Raw genomic sequence first — 9,306 nt, forward strand, 5'->3', positions numbered from 1 at the left:
CATGTGCTTCGATTTTGCACACCAATCTCTTGTTTGGGACCTTGTGAAAAGCCTTTTGAAAGTCCAAATACATGACTTCCACTGGTTCTCCCTTGTGCACTCTACAAGTTACATCCTCAAAAAATTGCAGAAGATTTGTCAAGCATGATTTCCCCTTCATAAATTCATTCTGACTTGGACCGATCCTGTCACTGCGTTCCAAATGCGCTGCTATTTCATCTTTAATTATTGATTCCAACAATGTCCCCACTAATAATGTCAGGCTAACCAGTCTATAATTACGCGCTTTCCCTCTCCCTCCCTTTTTAAAAAGTGGTGTTACATTAGCTACCCTCCAGTCCATAGGAACTGATCCAGAGTCGATAGACTGTTGGAAAATGATCACCATTGAATCTACTATTTCTAGGGCCACTTCCTAAAGTACTCTGGGTTGCAGACTTTCAGGCCCCGGGGATTTATCGGACTTCAATCCCATCAATTTCCCTAACACAATGTCCAACCTAATATGGATATCCTTCAGTTCCTCTTTCTCATGACGCACTCCATCCCCTAGTACTTCCAGAAGGTTATTTGTGTCTTCCTTCATGAAGACAGAACCGATGTATTTGTTCAATTGGTTTGCCATTTCTTTGTTCCTCATTATAATTTCACCTGAATCCGACTGCAAGGGACCTACGTTTGTCTTCACTAATCTTTTTCTGTTCACATATCTATATAAGCGTTTGGAGTCAGTTTTTATGTTCCCGGCAAGCTTCTTCTCATACTCAATTTCCCCCCTCTTAATTATACCCTTTGTCCTCCTCTGCTGAATATTAAATTTCTCCCAGTCCTCAGGTTTGCTGCTTTTTCTGGCCAATTTATATGCCACTTTCTTGGATTGAACACTATCCTTAATTTCCTTTGTTAGCCACGGTTGAGCCACCTTCCCAGTTTTATTTCTACTCCAGAAAGGGATGTACAATTGCTGAAGTTCATCCATGTGATCTTTAAATGTTTGTCATTGCCTTTCCACCGTCAAACCTTTAAGTATCATTTGCCAGTCTATTCGAGCCAATTCACACATCAAACTATCAAAGTTACCTTTCCTTAAGTTCAGGACCTTAGTTTCTGAATTAAGTGTGTCACTCTCCATCAGAATAAAGAATTCTACCATGTTATGGTCACTCTTCCGCAAGGGGCCTCGCCCAACAAGATTGTTAATTAGTCCGTTCTCATCACACATCACCCAGTCTAGGATGGTCAGCTCCCTAATTGGTTCCTCGACATATTGCCGTAGAAAACTATCCCTGATACACTCCAGGAAATCCGCCTCCACCGCATTGCTACCAGTTTGGTTAGCCCAATCTATATGCAGATAAATGTCGCCTATGATAACTGCTGTACCTTTATTGCATGCATCCCTAATTTCTTGTTTGATGCTGTCCCCAACCTCACTACTATTGTTTGGCGGTCTGTACACAACTCCCTCTAGCGTTTTCTGCCTTTTGGTATTCCGTAGCTCCACCCATACTGATTCCACATCATCGAAGCAAATGTCCTTTCTTACTATTGCATTAATTTCCTCTTTACTTAAAAATGACACCCTGCCTCCTTTTCCTTTCTGTCTACCCTTCCTAAATGTTGAATACCCCTGGATGTTGAGTTCCAAGCCTCGGTCACCCTGGAGCCATATCTTCGTGATGCCAATTACATCATATCAGTTATTTGCTCTCTGCACAGTTAATTTGTCCACTTTATTCCGAATACTCCTCGCATTGAGGCACAGAGCCTTCAGGCTTGTCTTTCTAACACACTTTGCCCCTTTAGACATTGGAAACGGTTCTGGGGGAGGTGGGACCAGTACCAACCGGACGGTCTGCACCTAGGCAGGACCGGAACCAATGTCGTAGGGGGAGTGCTTGCTAGTGCTGTTGGGGAGGAGTTAAACTAATATGGAAGGGGAATGGGAACCAATGCAAGGAGACAGAGGGAAACAAAAAGGAGACAAATGCAAAAGACAGAAAGGAGATGAGTAAAAGTGGACGGCAGAGAAACCTAAGGCAAAAAATAAAAAGGGCCACTGAATGTAAAGGGGCTGCAAGAAGGGTCAAAACTAAAAATAATCGTTTAAAAACTGGTATTAAAACAGTCTACCTAAACGCACGAAGCATTTGAAATAAAGTAAATGAGTTGACGGCACAAATCATTACAAATGGGTATGATTTGGTGGCCATTACAGAAACGTGGTTGCAGGGTGGCCAAGACTGGCAATTAAACATACAGGGGTATCTGACGATTCGATCATCCTCTGCCATGTGCTATGTCACAGCACGTTTGAACATTCACTGGAGGTACCGCATCGTTGTGCAGCCTTTGCACACGTAGTGCTTGAATCGACATTGATGTGCCCGATGATTACCCCAACAGCACCAACACGGTGCTAATAGAATCACATTCATCCCCGATGGCGCACTCTGAGTCATCACAGGTCTTGCAGCCACAGACGAATAGGCTCTGCCATATGCAGTTCGGCCTGCTAGCAACATCATTTTATGCACAGTACTTGCCGATGAGCTTCGATGTTGAGGAGATATCTGTTTGGTGTTTTCGTCCGTGGCCATGCATGCCTGGGCGATCGCGATGGCCCTGCTCAGGTCTCGGGTTTCAGCAGCCAGCAGCTTTCGAAGAATGACCTCGTGGCTGATGCCCAGCACGTAAAAGTCGCACAGCATTTGCCCCAACGCAGCTCCAAAATCGCAAGATCCCGCGAGGTGTCTCAGGTCGGTGACATAATCCGCTAGGTCCTGGTCCCCGGAACGATGGTGCGTGTAAAAACGATATCTGACCCTGAGGATACTCTCCTTCGGCTTGAGATAGTCGAAAAACCAGTGTGCACAAATTTGAATATTCCTTCCCCGTTGGTTTTGTCGGTGTGAGCAGATTCTTGATGAGGCTGTATGTTTTAGGCCCACAGACAGTGAGGAGAACCGCCCTGTGCTTGGCCACGTTAGTGTCTCCTTCTAGCTCGTTGGCCACAAAGTACTGGTCGAGCTGCTCGACGAAAGCTTCGCAATCATAACCCTTTAATTATCTCTCTAATATTCCAACACAGCCATGGTTGTGTGAAGGTTCGTATTCTGTTACTCGTCGCCAATAGTTGTGTAGAGAAGAACTCCCCGAGGCTGAGTACAGTGAGTTAAACTTAGTGTGACCTTAGTCTTCTTTATTAAAGAGTGCCTGAACTACATGGCAGCCTACCTTTTATATTGGCCCTGCGTGGGCAGGTGACCATTAGGAATCCAACAGTTGCGCCCTCTGGCGGCAAGTATTACAGAGTTATAGACATCACAGAATTGTTATCGTTAAGAAGTTATAATTCCAATGAATGCTTGAATCGTGCGAAAGGAGCCTGTTTGTAGGACAAGGCTACATATCAGGAAGGAGTGCAGTTAGATGGCAAGGGAAATGATACTCTGATTATAAGTTTGGAGAATAAAAAGAGTAAATGCTGGAATCACTGAGCAGGTCAGGCAGCATCTGTGGGGAGAGAAACAGAGTTAACGTTGCAGGTTAATGACCTTCCATCAGAAGTTGGGCAGTTGTGTTAGGTAATACTATTAAAAATTTCAATTGTCACGTAGCAGGGGTAAGGAAAAGATGGAAAATGTGGCATTTGGAACAGATAGTTTAGAATCCGATTAATGTTTGTTCAATTTGTACACCGAGCTGGGAACTGTAACGTGTTTGAGTTCTTCGGCTAACATTCGCAAGGTTTGGGTGTAAGTACTGTTGTTAAGTGTATGTTTAATTATTGTCTGCTTAATAACTCTGACATTTAATGTTGCGGACCCTATTCCTGCACTGCGCGTGTTCCAGCTCTGTTTGGAGCACCGATCCCTTCAATCCGTCGCTTACAGGGACAGTTGGATTCACCGTTTCTTTGTTTGGTGAAATTTCAAAGATTGAAAGCGGCGCACATCAACCTGTTCACCTACTCGCTAACCGCTACACACTGCTCCCGTGAGATGGAAGCCCAGTTGCTGCTTCAAAATTGAACGCAGGTACAAGCAGAACTCATTCATAGAAAGTCCAAGTCCCTGAGATACCTGATTCTTTGCACCGAACTCCTTCGCAAAGAGTTGCGGTTCGTGTGGGGTGATTTGGGCACATCTTTCCCCACACTACAACACTTCAAACATAACTCAACGGCTGTAAAGCGCTTTGGGGCGTCATGAGTTCCTGAAAGGTGTTGCAGAAATGCAAGTCCTTCTTTGCAAAAGTTCGATGCAATTTCAAAATTCGTGGGTAAACTGAGAGCTTGTCGGGGATTTGAACCAGCGACCTCTCGCAAATTTCAAATAACAACCCCAAAGTGAGAATCATACCCCTAGACCAACGAGCCAGCTCCTTGACAAATGTGGAGCTCAGGTGTAACCATTATTGAAGCATTTTTAGTGTGTTGCTATTCTTGATCGGAGGAGCACATGACACGAAATCAGTGACTTTGCTTTTTCGACCTGTCTTCTGAAGCACCGCATGGTCCCACTCCAACAGTCAATGAGCTGTTGGGTCGCTAGTGTATCCAGCCTGCGGGTGGCCAAAAGGCGCCTGGCTGCAATGAGCGATAAAATCCAGCGTTAGACAGAAGCCCGGCGTGCTCAGTTGGAAGAACATGAGATTCTTAATTACAGGGTCGTGGGTTTGAGTCCCATGTTGGGCGATTGCATTTCTGTTAATTTAATGTTGCTTTCATGGAAAATCATCATCAATTAACCCACAATCTTCTTTTGCACAATTAAAGAAATGCTAACTGAAGGAACTCCATAAATGAATCATTTCTTCTGTGCTCTGCAAGTGAACTCTGAAACCATAAACCATTTTACACACTGTGCATTCGGGGTCTGGGTCAAAATGTTCATTGCTGGTTACATCAACAGGAGACTGGGGAAACAGTGAGACTGACTTGAGAGCAAGGGTCTGGTTATTGTGAAACACCAAATAAAATAGCAATTCTGGAAGAATAACATCGAAATGAAATGTGAGATGACAACCAGAAAGAAGTGTTAAGGCAGAAGGTTAAATGCTGCATCCCTTTCTGCAAAAAATTCCTTTCACAAACATTTCAATGACCGAAACGGCACAAAACAAAAATGTTTCTTTCAAAGTCATTAAACTCCCGAATTTCCACGCCCCTCGAATCTCCTGAATCAGATGCCTCTAGTTTTGCCGACTCAATCCATGTCCATTTGCAATATTGTGCTCCCACCCACACTATGAAATGTGCCACGAACTTATCGAATCATGGAATGGTTACAGCACGGAAGGCCATTCGGCCCATCGAACCCGTGCCGACTCTCAGCGAGTCCCACTCCCCCGCCCTTCCCCCTTAGCTCTGCAATTGTTTTTAAATCAGACACTTATCCAACTCCCGTCTGAAAGATAAGATTGATTCTTCCTCCATCGCCCTTTCAAGCCGTGCATTCCAGATCCTAACCACACGCTGATAAATGGCCACCTCCTGTTCCTGTGTGTAAAGTCTGGGAAACTCGTGATCAATTCCTGCCACACTCACAGCCTTCCTAAATTTCGCACCGTCATTCTATTCTCCTAAAACCAGCTCCTGAAGTATCGGCCAGCTGTGTAGTTTAAAGCTCTGGTTATATTCCTAAGATTGTTTTAATCACACCGTTTCTGCAGTGTAGCAGTTATCACGTTGGCATCACACGCGAAAGGTCCCCGATTCGAACCCGGGCAAAAACATTATTTTGGAGACTATTTTTGCTGTGAAATAAATTGAACAAAAGTCGCCCATGTTTCCTTGTCGCATGAGCACTGAACATTTTAAACCAGTCTCCTAAATACAGAGTGTGTAAAGTCAGATAGGGGAGAAAACTTCATCAATGATTCAAAATCCTTGAATGATTAAAGTTCAGTAATTGAAGTTTCCACTGTCCCTCAGTAACAATTCTACAAAACAACGCTGTCAGTTAATGAATGGGGAATAAAACAAATAATCTTCACCCACCCCCATCCCCCGACACACAGTTTAATTAGTTGCATGTCATTATTTGAAATATTTTGAATGAAAGAGTTACTTTCTGAATCCGGGCTCCCTCTGTGAGCACCGCATCACTAAACGAGCAGGAAACACATTAAAGTGTTTACCACAATTGCTGATATTTCTTAGCTTTTTTCTTGTGTTTTTTCAGCTCTTCGTCCTTTTCAGCTCCTGACTGCGGATATAGCTGTGATTAAATCTGAACACAATGCAATGTTTCACAGCCGCTGCCTCGGTTAATTCCAGCAGATCTAAGCCGCATTTCAAACCCACAAACAACTCATTAGTTATTCGCTCTTCCCAGTTCCAGAGCTCAGAGGGTTGTTGTCCATCCCTGGGATGCAAGCTACCTCAGACCCAGGCCAAAGCTCGCCGTACACCGAGCACAGGCTGAGGAAAACTCCGGGGGAGAGGATATCCTATTGTGGGGGGCTACAGGACCCTCGGACTCTTTAATAATCACTCACAGCTCATCTGAAAGCAGCCGGAATGTGCCTGCCTCAGCCATGAGGTAACACATGTTTATTTATAAAAAGAGAAGCAACTATCCTCATTTAGCAGATATAAGGCAAGATATCATCAAAAGAGGTTTTTGGACATTTTAAGTGATGTGCTTAATGCTTCATTCTTTTTTGTGTTTAATTCCCACCTCCTCTCTGGCTGTGCCTGCACTGAGCTTACCTCTAGGTAAGGTTGTTCTGAACTTACAATAGTGGACACTTACTCCAGCCTAATTAGTTTGTAGTAAATTTTCACTGTCGAAACTTGAAAAACAGGCCTGAGTGGCTGGACACACCCCCTTTTGAAAAAAAATACCTTACCTGAAGCCAACCTCAACTAACTCAGTAGAACTGGAGCAAACTAATATCCGACACTTGCAATTTCTAACATTCTCAAAACTAAACTCGTTGCTCCAAAAAACTAGGAGCAACTCCACCCGAAACTTGGGCCCTCAGTGTGGGACAGAAGTTGTTTAAGGTTAGCCAACACATTCCCGATCAGCACAGATGGAACTCAGTGGTCAGCTGCCCTCTGTTGGGGCTGTTGTACCAGAAGTTTCTGTAAGGCAATAAACGGCAACGCTTCGGCGCGAATTAATCGGTGGGCACTCATGCTGGCGTCCTACGACTATAACATAAGGCACAGACCAGGCACAGACAACTGTGCCGACGTGCGCAGCAGGCTACCCCTGGCGACCACGGAAGGGTCTGACGAATAGGACTGTGAGATCGTCATGGCAATCAATGCCTTTGAGTCCACAGTTTCGCCCATAACAGCTCACCAAATCAGAGCCTGGACGTCCAGCGACCCCACGTTATCCTTAGTAAAAAAACGTGTCCTAACCAGTGACTGGGCAGAGGCTCGTGATGCCTGCCCCGAGGAATTAAAACCCTTTCACAGGAGCATGCATGAGCTATCACTACAAGCACACTGCCTGATGTGGGGCAGCCGAGTCGTCATGCCTCTGCGAGGCAGAGAGGCATTTGTCCGGGAGCTCTACCGCGAGCACCCGGGGATCGTTCTCATGAAGGCCATAGCTAGATCCCACGTCTTGTGGCCTGGTATTGACGCGGAATTGAAGGATTGAGAACTTTCAGTGTGGGACAGAAGTTGTTAAAGATGAGCCAACACATTCCCGAGCAGCACAGAAGGAGCTCACTGGTCAGCTCCCCTCTGTGGGGGGCATCTACCAGAGGTTTCTGTAGTGTAGTGGTTATCACGTTTGCTTTTCATGCAAAAAGTACCTGGTTCGATCCTGGGTAGAAACATTATGTTTAAACTTGCTGTGGATGAACAATCGGAGGCGAGTTTCGTCTCCCTGCAAATGTTGCCTGACCTGCTGAGATTTCCAACATTTGCTGTTTTTATTTGCTATTTATTCTCCTGGCAAAAGGGTTCCCTTATTCCTTAATTGCTTTTTATTTCACTTCAATAAATAGATAACTTTGAGTGAGAGAAAACGAATCCACCGAGGACCTTTCGCATTTTAGACTAACGTGATATCCGCTGCACTGCAGCCCATCAAAGGGCGAGAAACCACTGAATAAAAAGGATGAGCTGACAAATATCAGGGGCAGTGCAGTCTGGTCAACGTCAAACCCTCCTTTCTTATTCAGCAGTGGCATGAATGGGAGTCAGATGTCACAAAGTTTACTTAAAGACACAAATACAAGTAACACTTCGAAATCTTTTCAGTGTAAAATTCTTACACTTTATTTGAAATCCTACTGCGTTGAATCTGAAAATACGCGCAGTGGGATTTTATCTTCACTACTGATTGTATTTTGTGTGCATGGTAGGAATAAGCGGTGCTGTTAAATTTGATAAAAGTTGCCCCAGATTCGTGGTGTCATTGGCAATGAAGACTTTGAACCAGAAAGCTAAAATACAGTGAGTAAAATGGGATATGGTTTAACAGTTAACATGCAAAGCACAGGAAAATGATTGAAGTATGGACTGTCCCTGAGTTAGCATTTGTTTGATTGTGCAAAAGTAGGTGAGGGGTGAATTAATGCTGCTTTCCTGTGAAAGCAAGAGAAAAGTTTTCGAACAAACCATCCGGTGACTGTCAGGTGAGCGCTGCTTGTGATACCTGGTGGGAATGGACGGGGATTTTAAAGCCCCTTGTATTGCAGAACCGTCATATAGACGAACATCCCTTAACTTATGTGTAGACCTTGTGGTGCAACGGTAGTGCGTCTGACTGTAGATACAATGGTTGCGTGCTCAAATCATGGCGGGTTCACTGTTCTTTTAGCAATTGCTGTTTCACAATAACCAGACACTTGCTGAAATTTCTGTCTCACTGGTTAGTAGTGGTAAGGTTGGGGAGAGCATCAAACAAGAAAGAAGGGATGTGTGCAGTGGTGGAACAGCAGTTGTCATGGGTGACTTTAATCTACATAGTGATTGGGCTAACCACATGGTTGAAATGTGGTGGAGGAGGATTTCATGGAGTATATTATGGATGATTTTCTCAACCAAGAAGAGAGCTGGCCATCCTTAACTGGGTGATGTGTAATGAGAATGGATTAATTAGCAATCTTGTTGTGCGAGGCCCCTTGGGGAAGAGTAACATAATATGGTAGAATTCTTCATTAAGATGGAGAGTGTCACAGTTAATTCAGAAACTTGGGTCCTGAACTTAAGGAAAGGTAATTTTGATGGTATGAGGTGTGAATTGGCTAGCATAGACTGGCCACGGATACGTAAAGGGTTGACGGTGGATAGGCAATGGCAAACATTTAAAGATCACACGGGTGACTTCA

General features: G+C 44.4%; 1 non-coding gene across 1 annotated transcript; it reads left to right on the forward strand.

Annotated features, from left to right (window-relative positions):
- The first annotated feature begins 7,733 nt into the window (after positions 1-7,733).
- Positions 7,734-7,806, forward strand: trnae-uuc (transfer RNA glutamic acid (anticodon UUC)). Its single transcript has one exon. It is a non-coding gene; the product is annotated as a tRNA-Glu (tRNA).
- Positions 7,807-9,306: the final 1,500 nt, after the last annotated feature.

This window comes from Pristiophorus japonicus, unplaced genomic scaffold, assembly GCF_044704955.1.
Source record: "Pristiophorus japonicus isolate sPriJap1 unplaced genomic scaffold, sPriJap1.hap1 HAP1_SCAFFOLD_30, whole genome shotgun sequence".
Classification (NCBI taxonomy): domain Eukaryota; kingdom Metazoa; phylum Chordata; class Chondrichthyes; family Pristiophoridae; genus Pristiophorus; species Pristiophorus japonicus.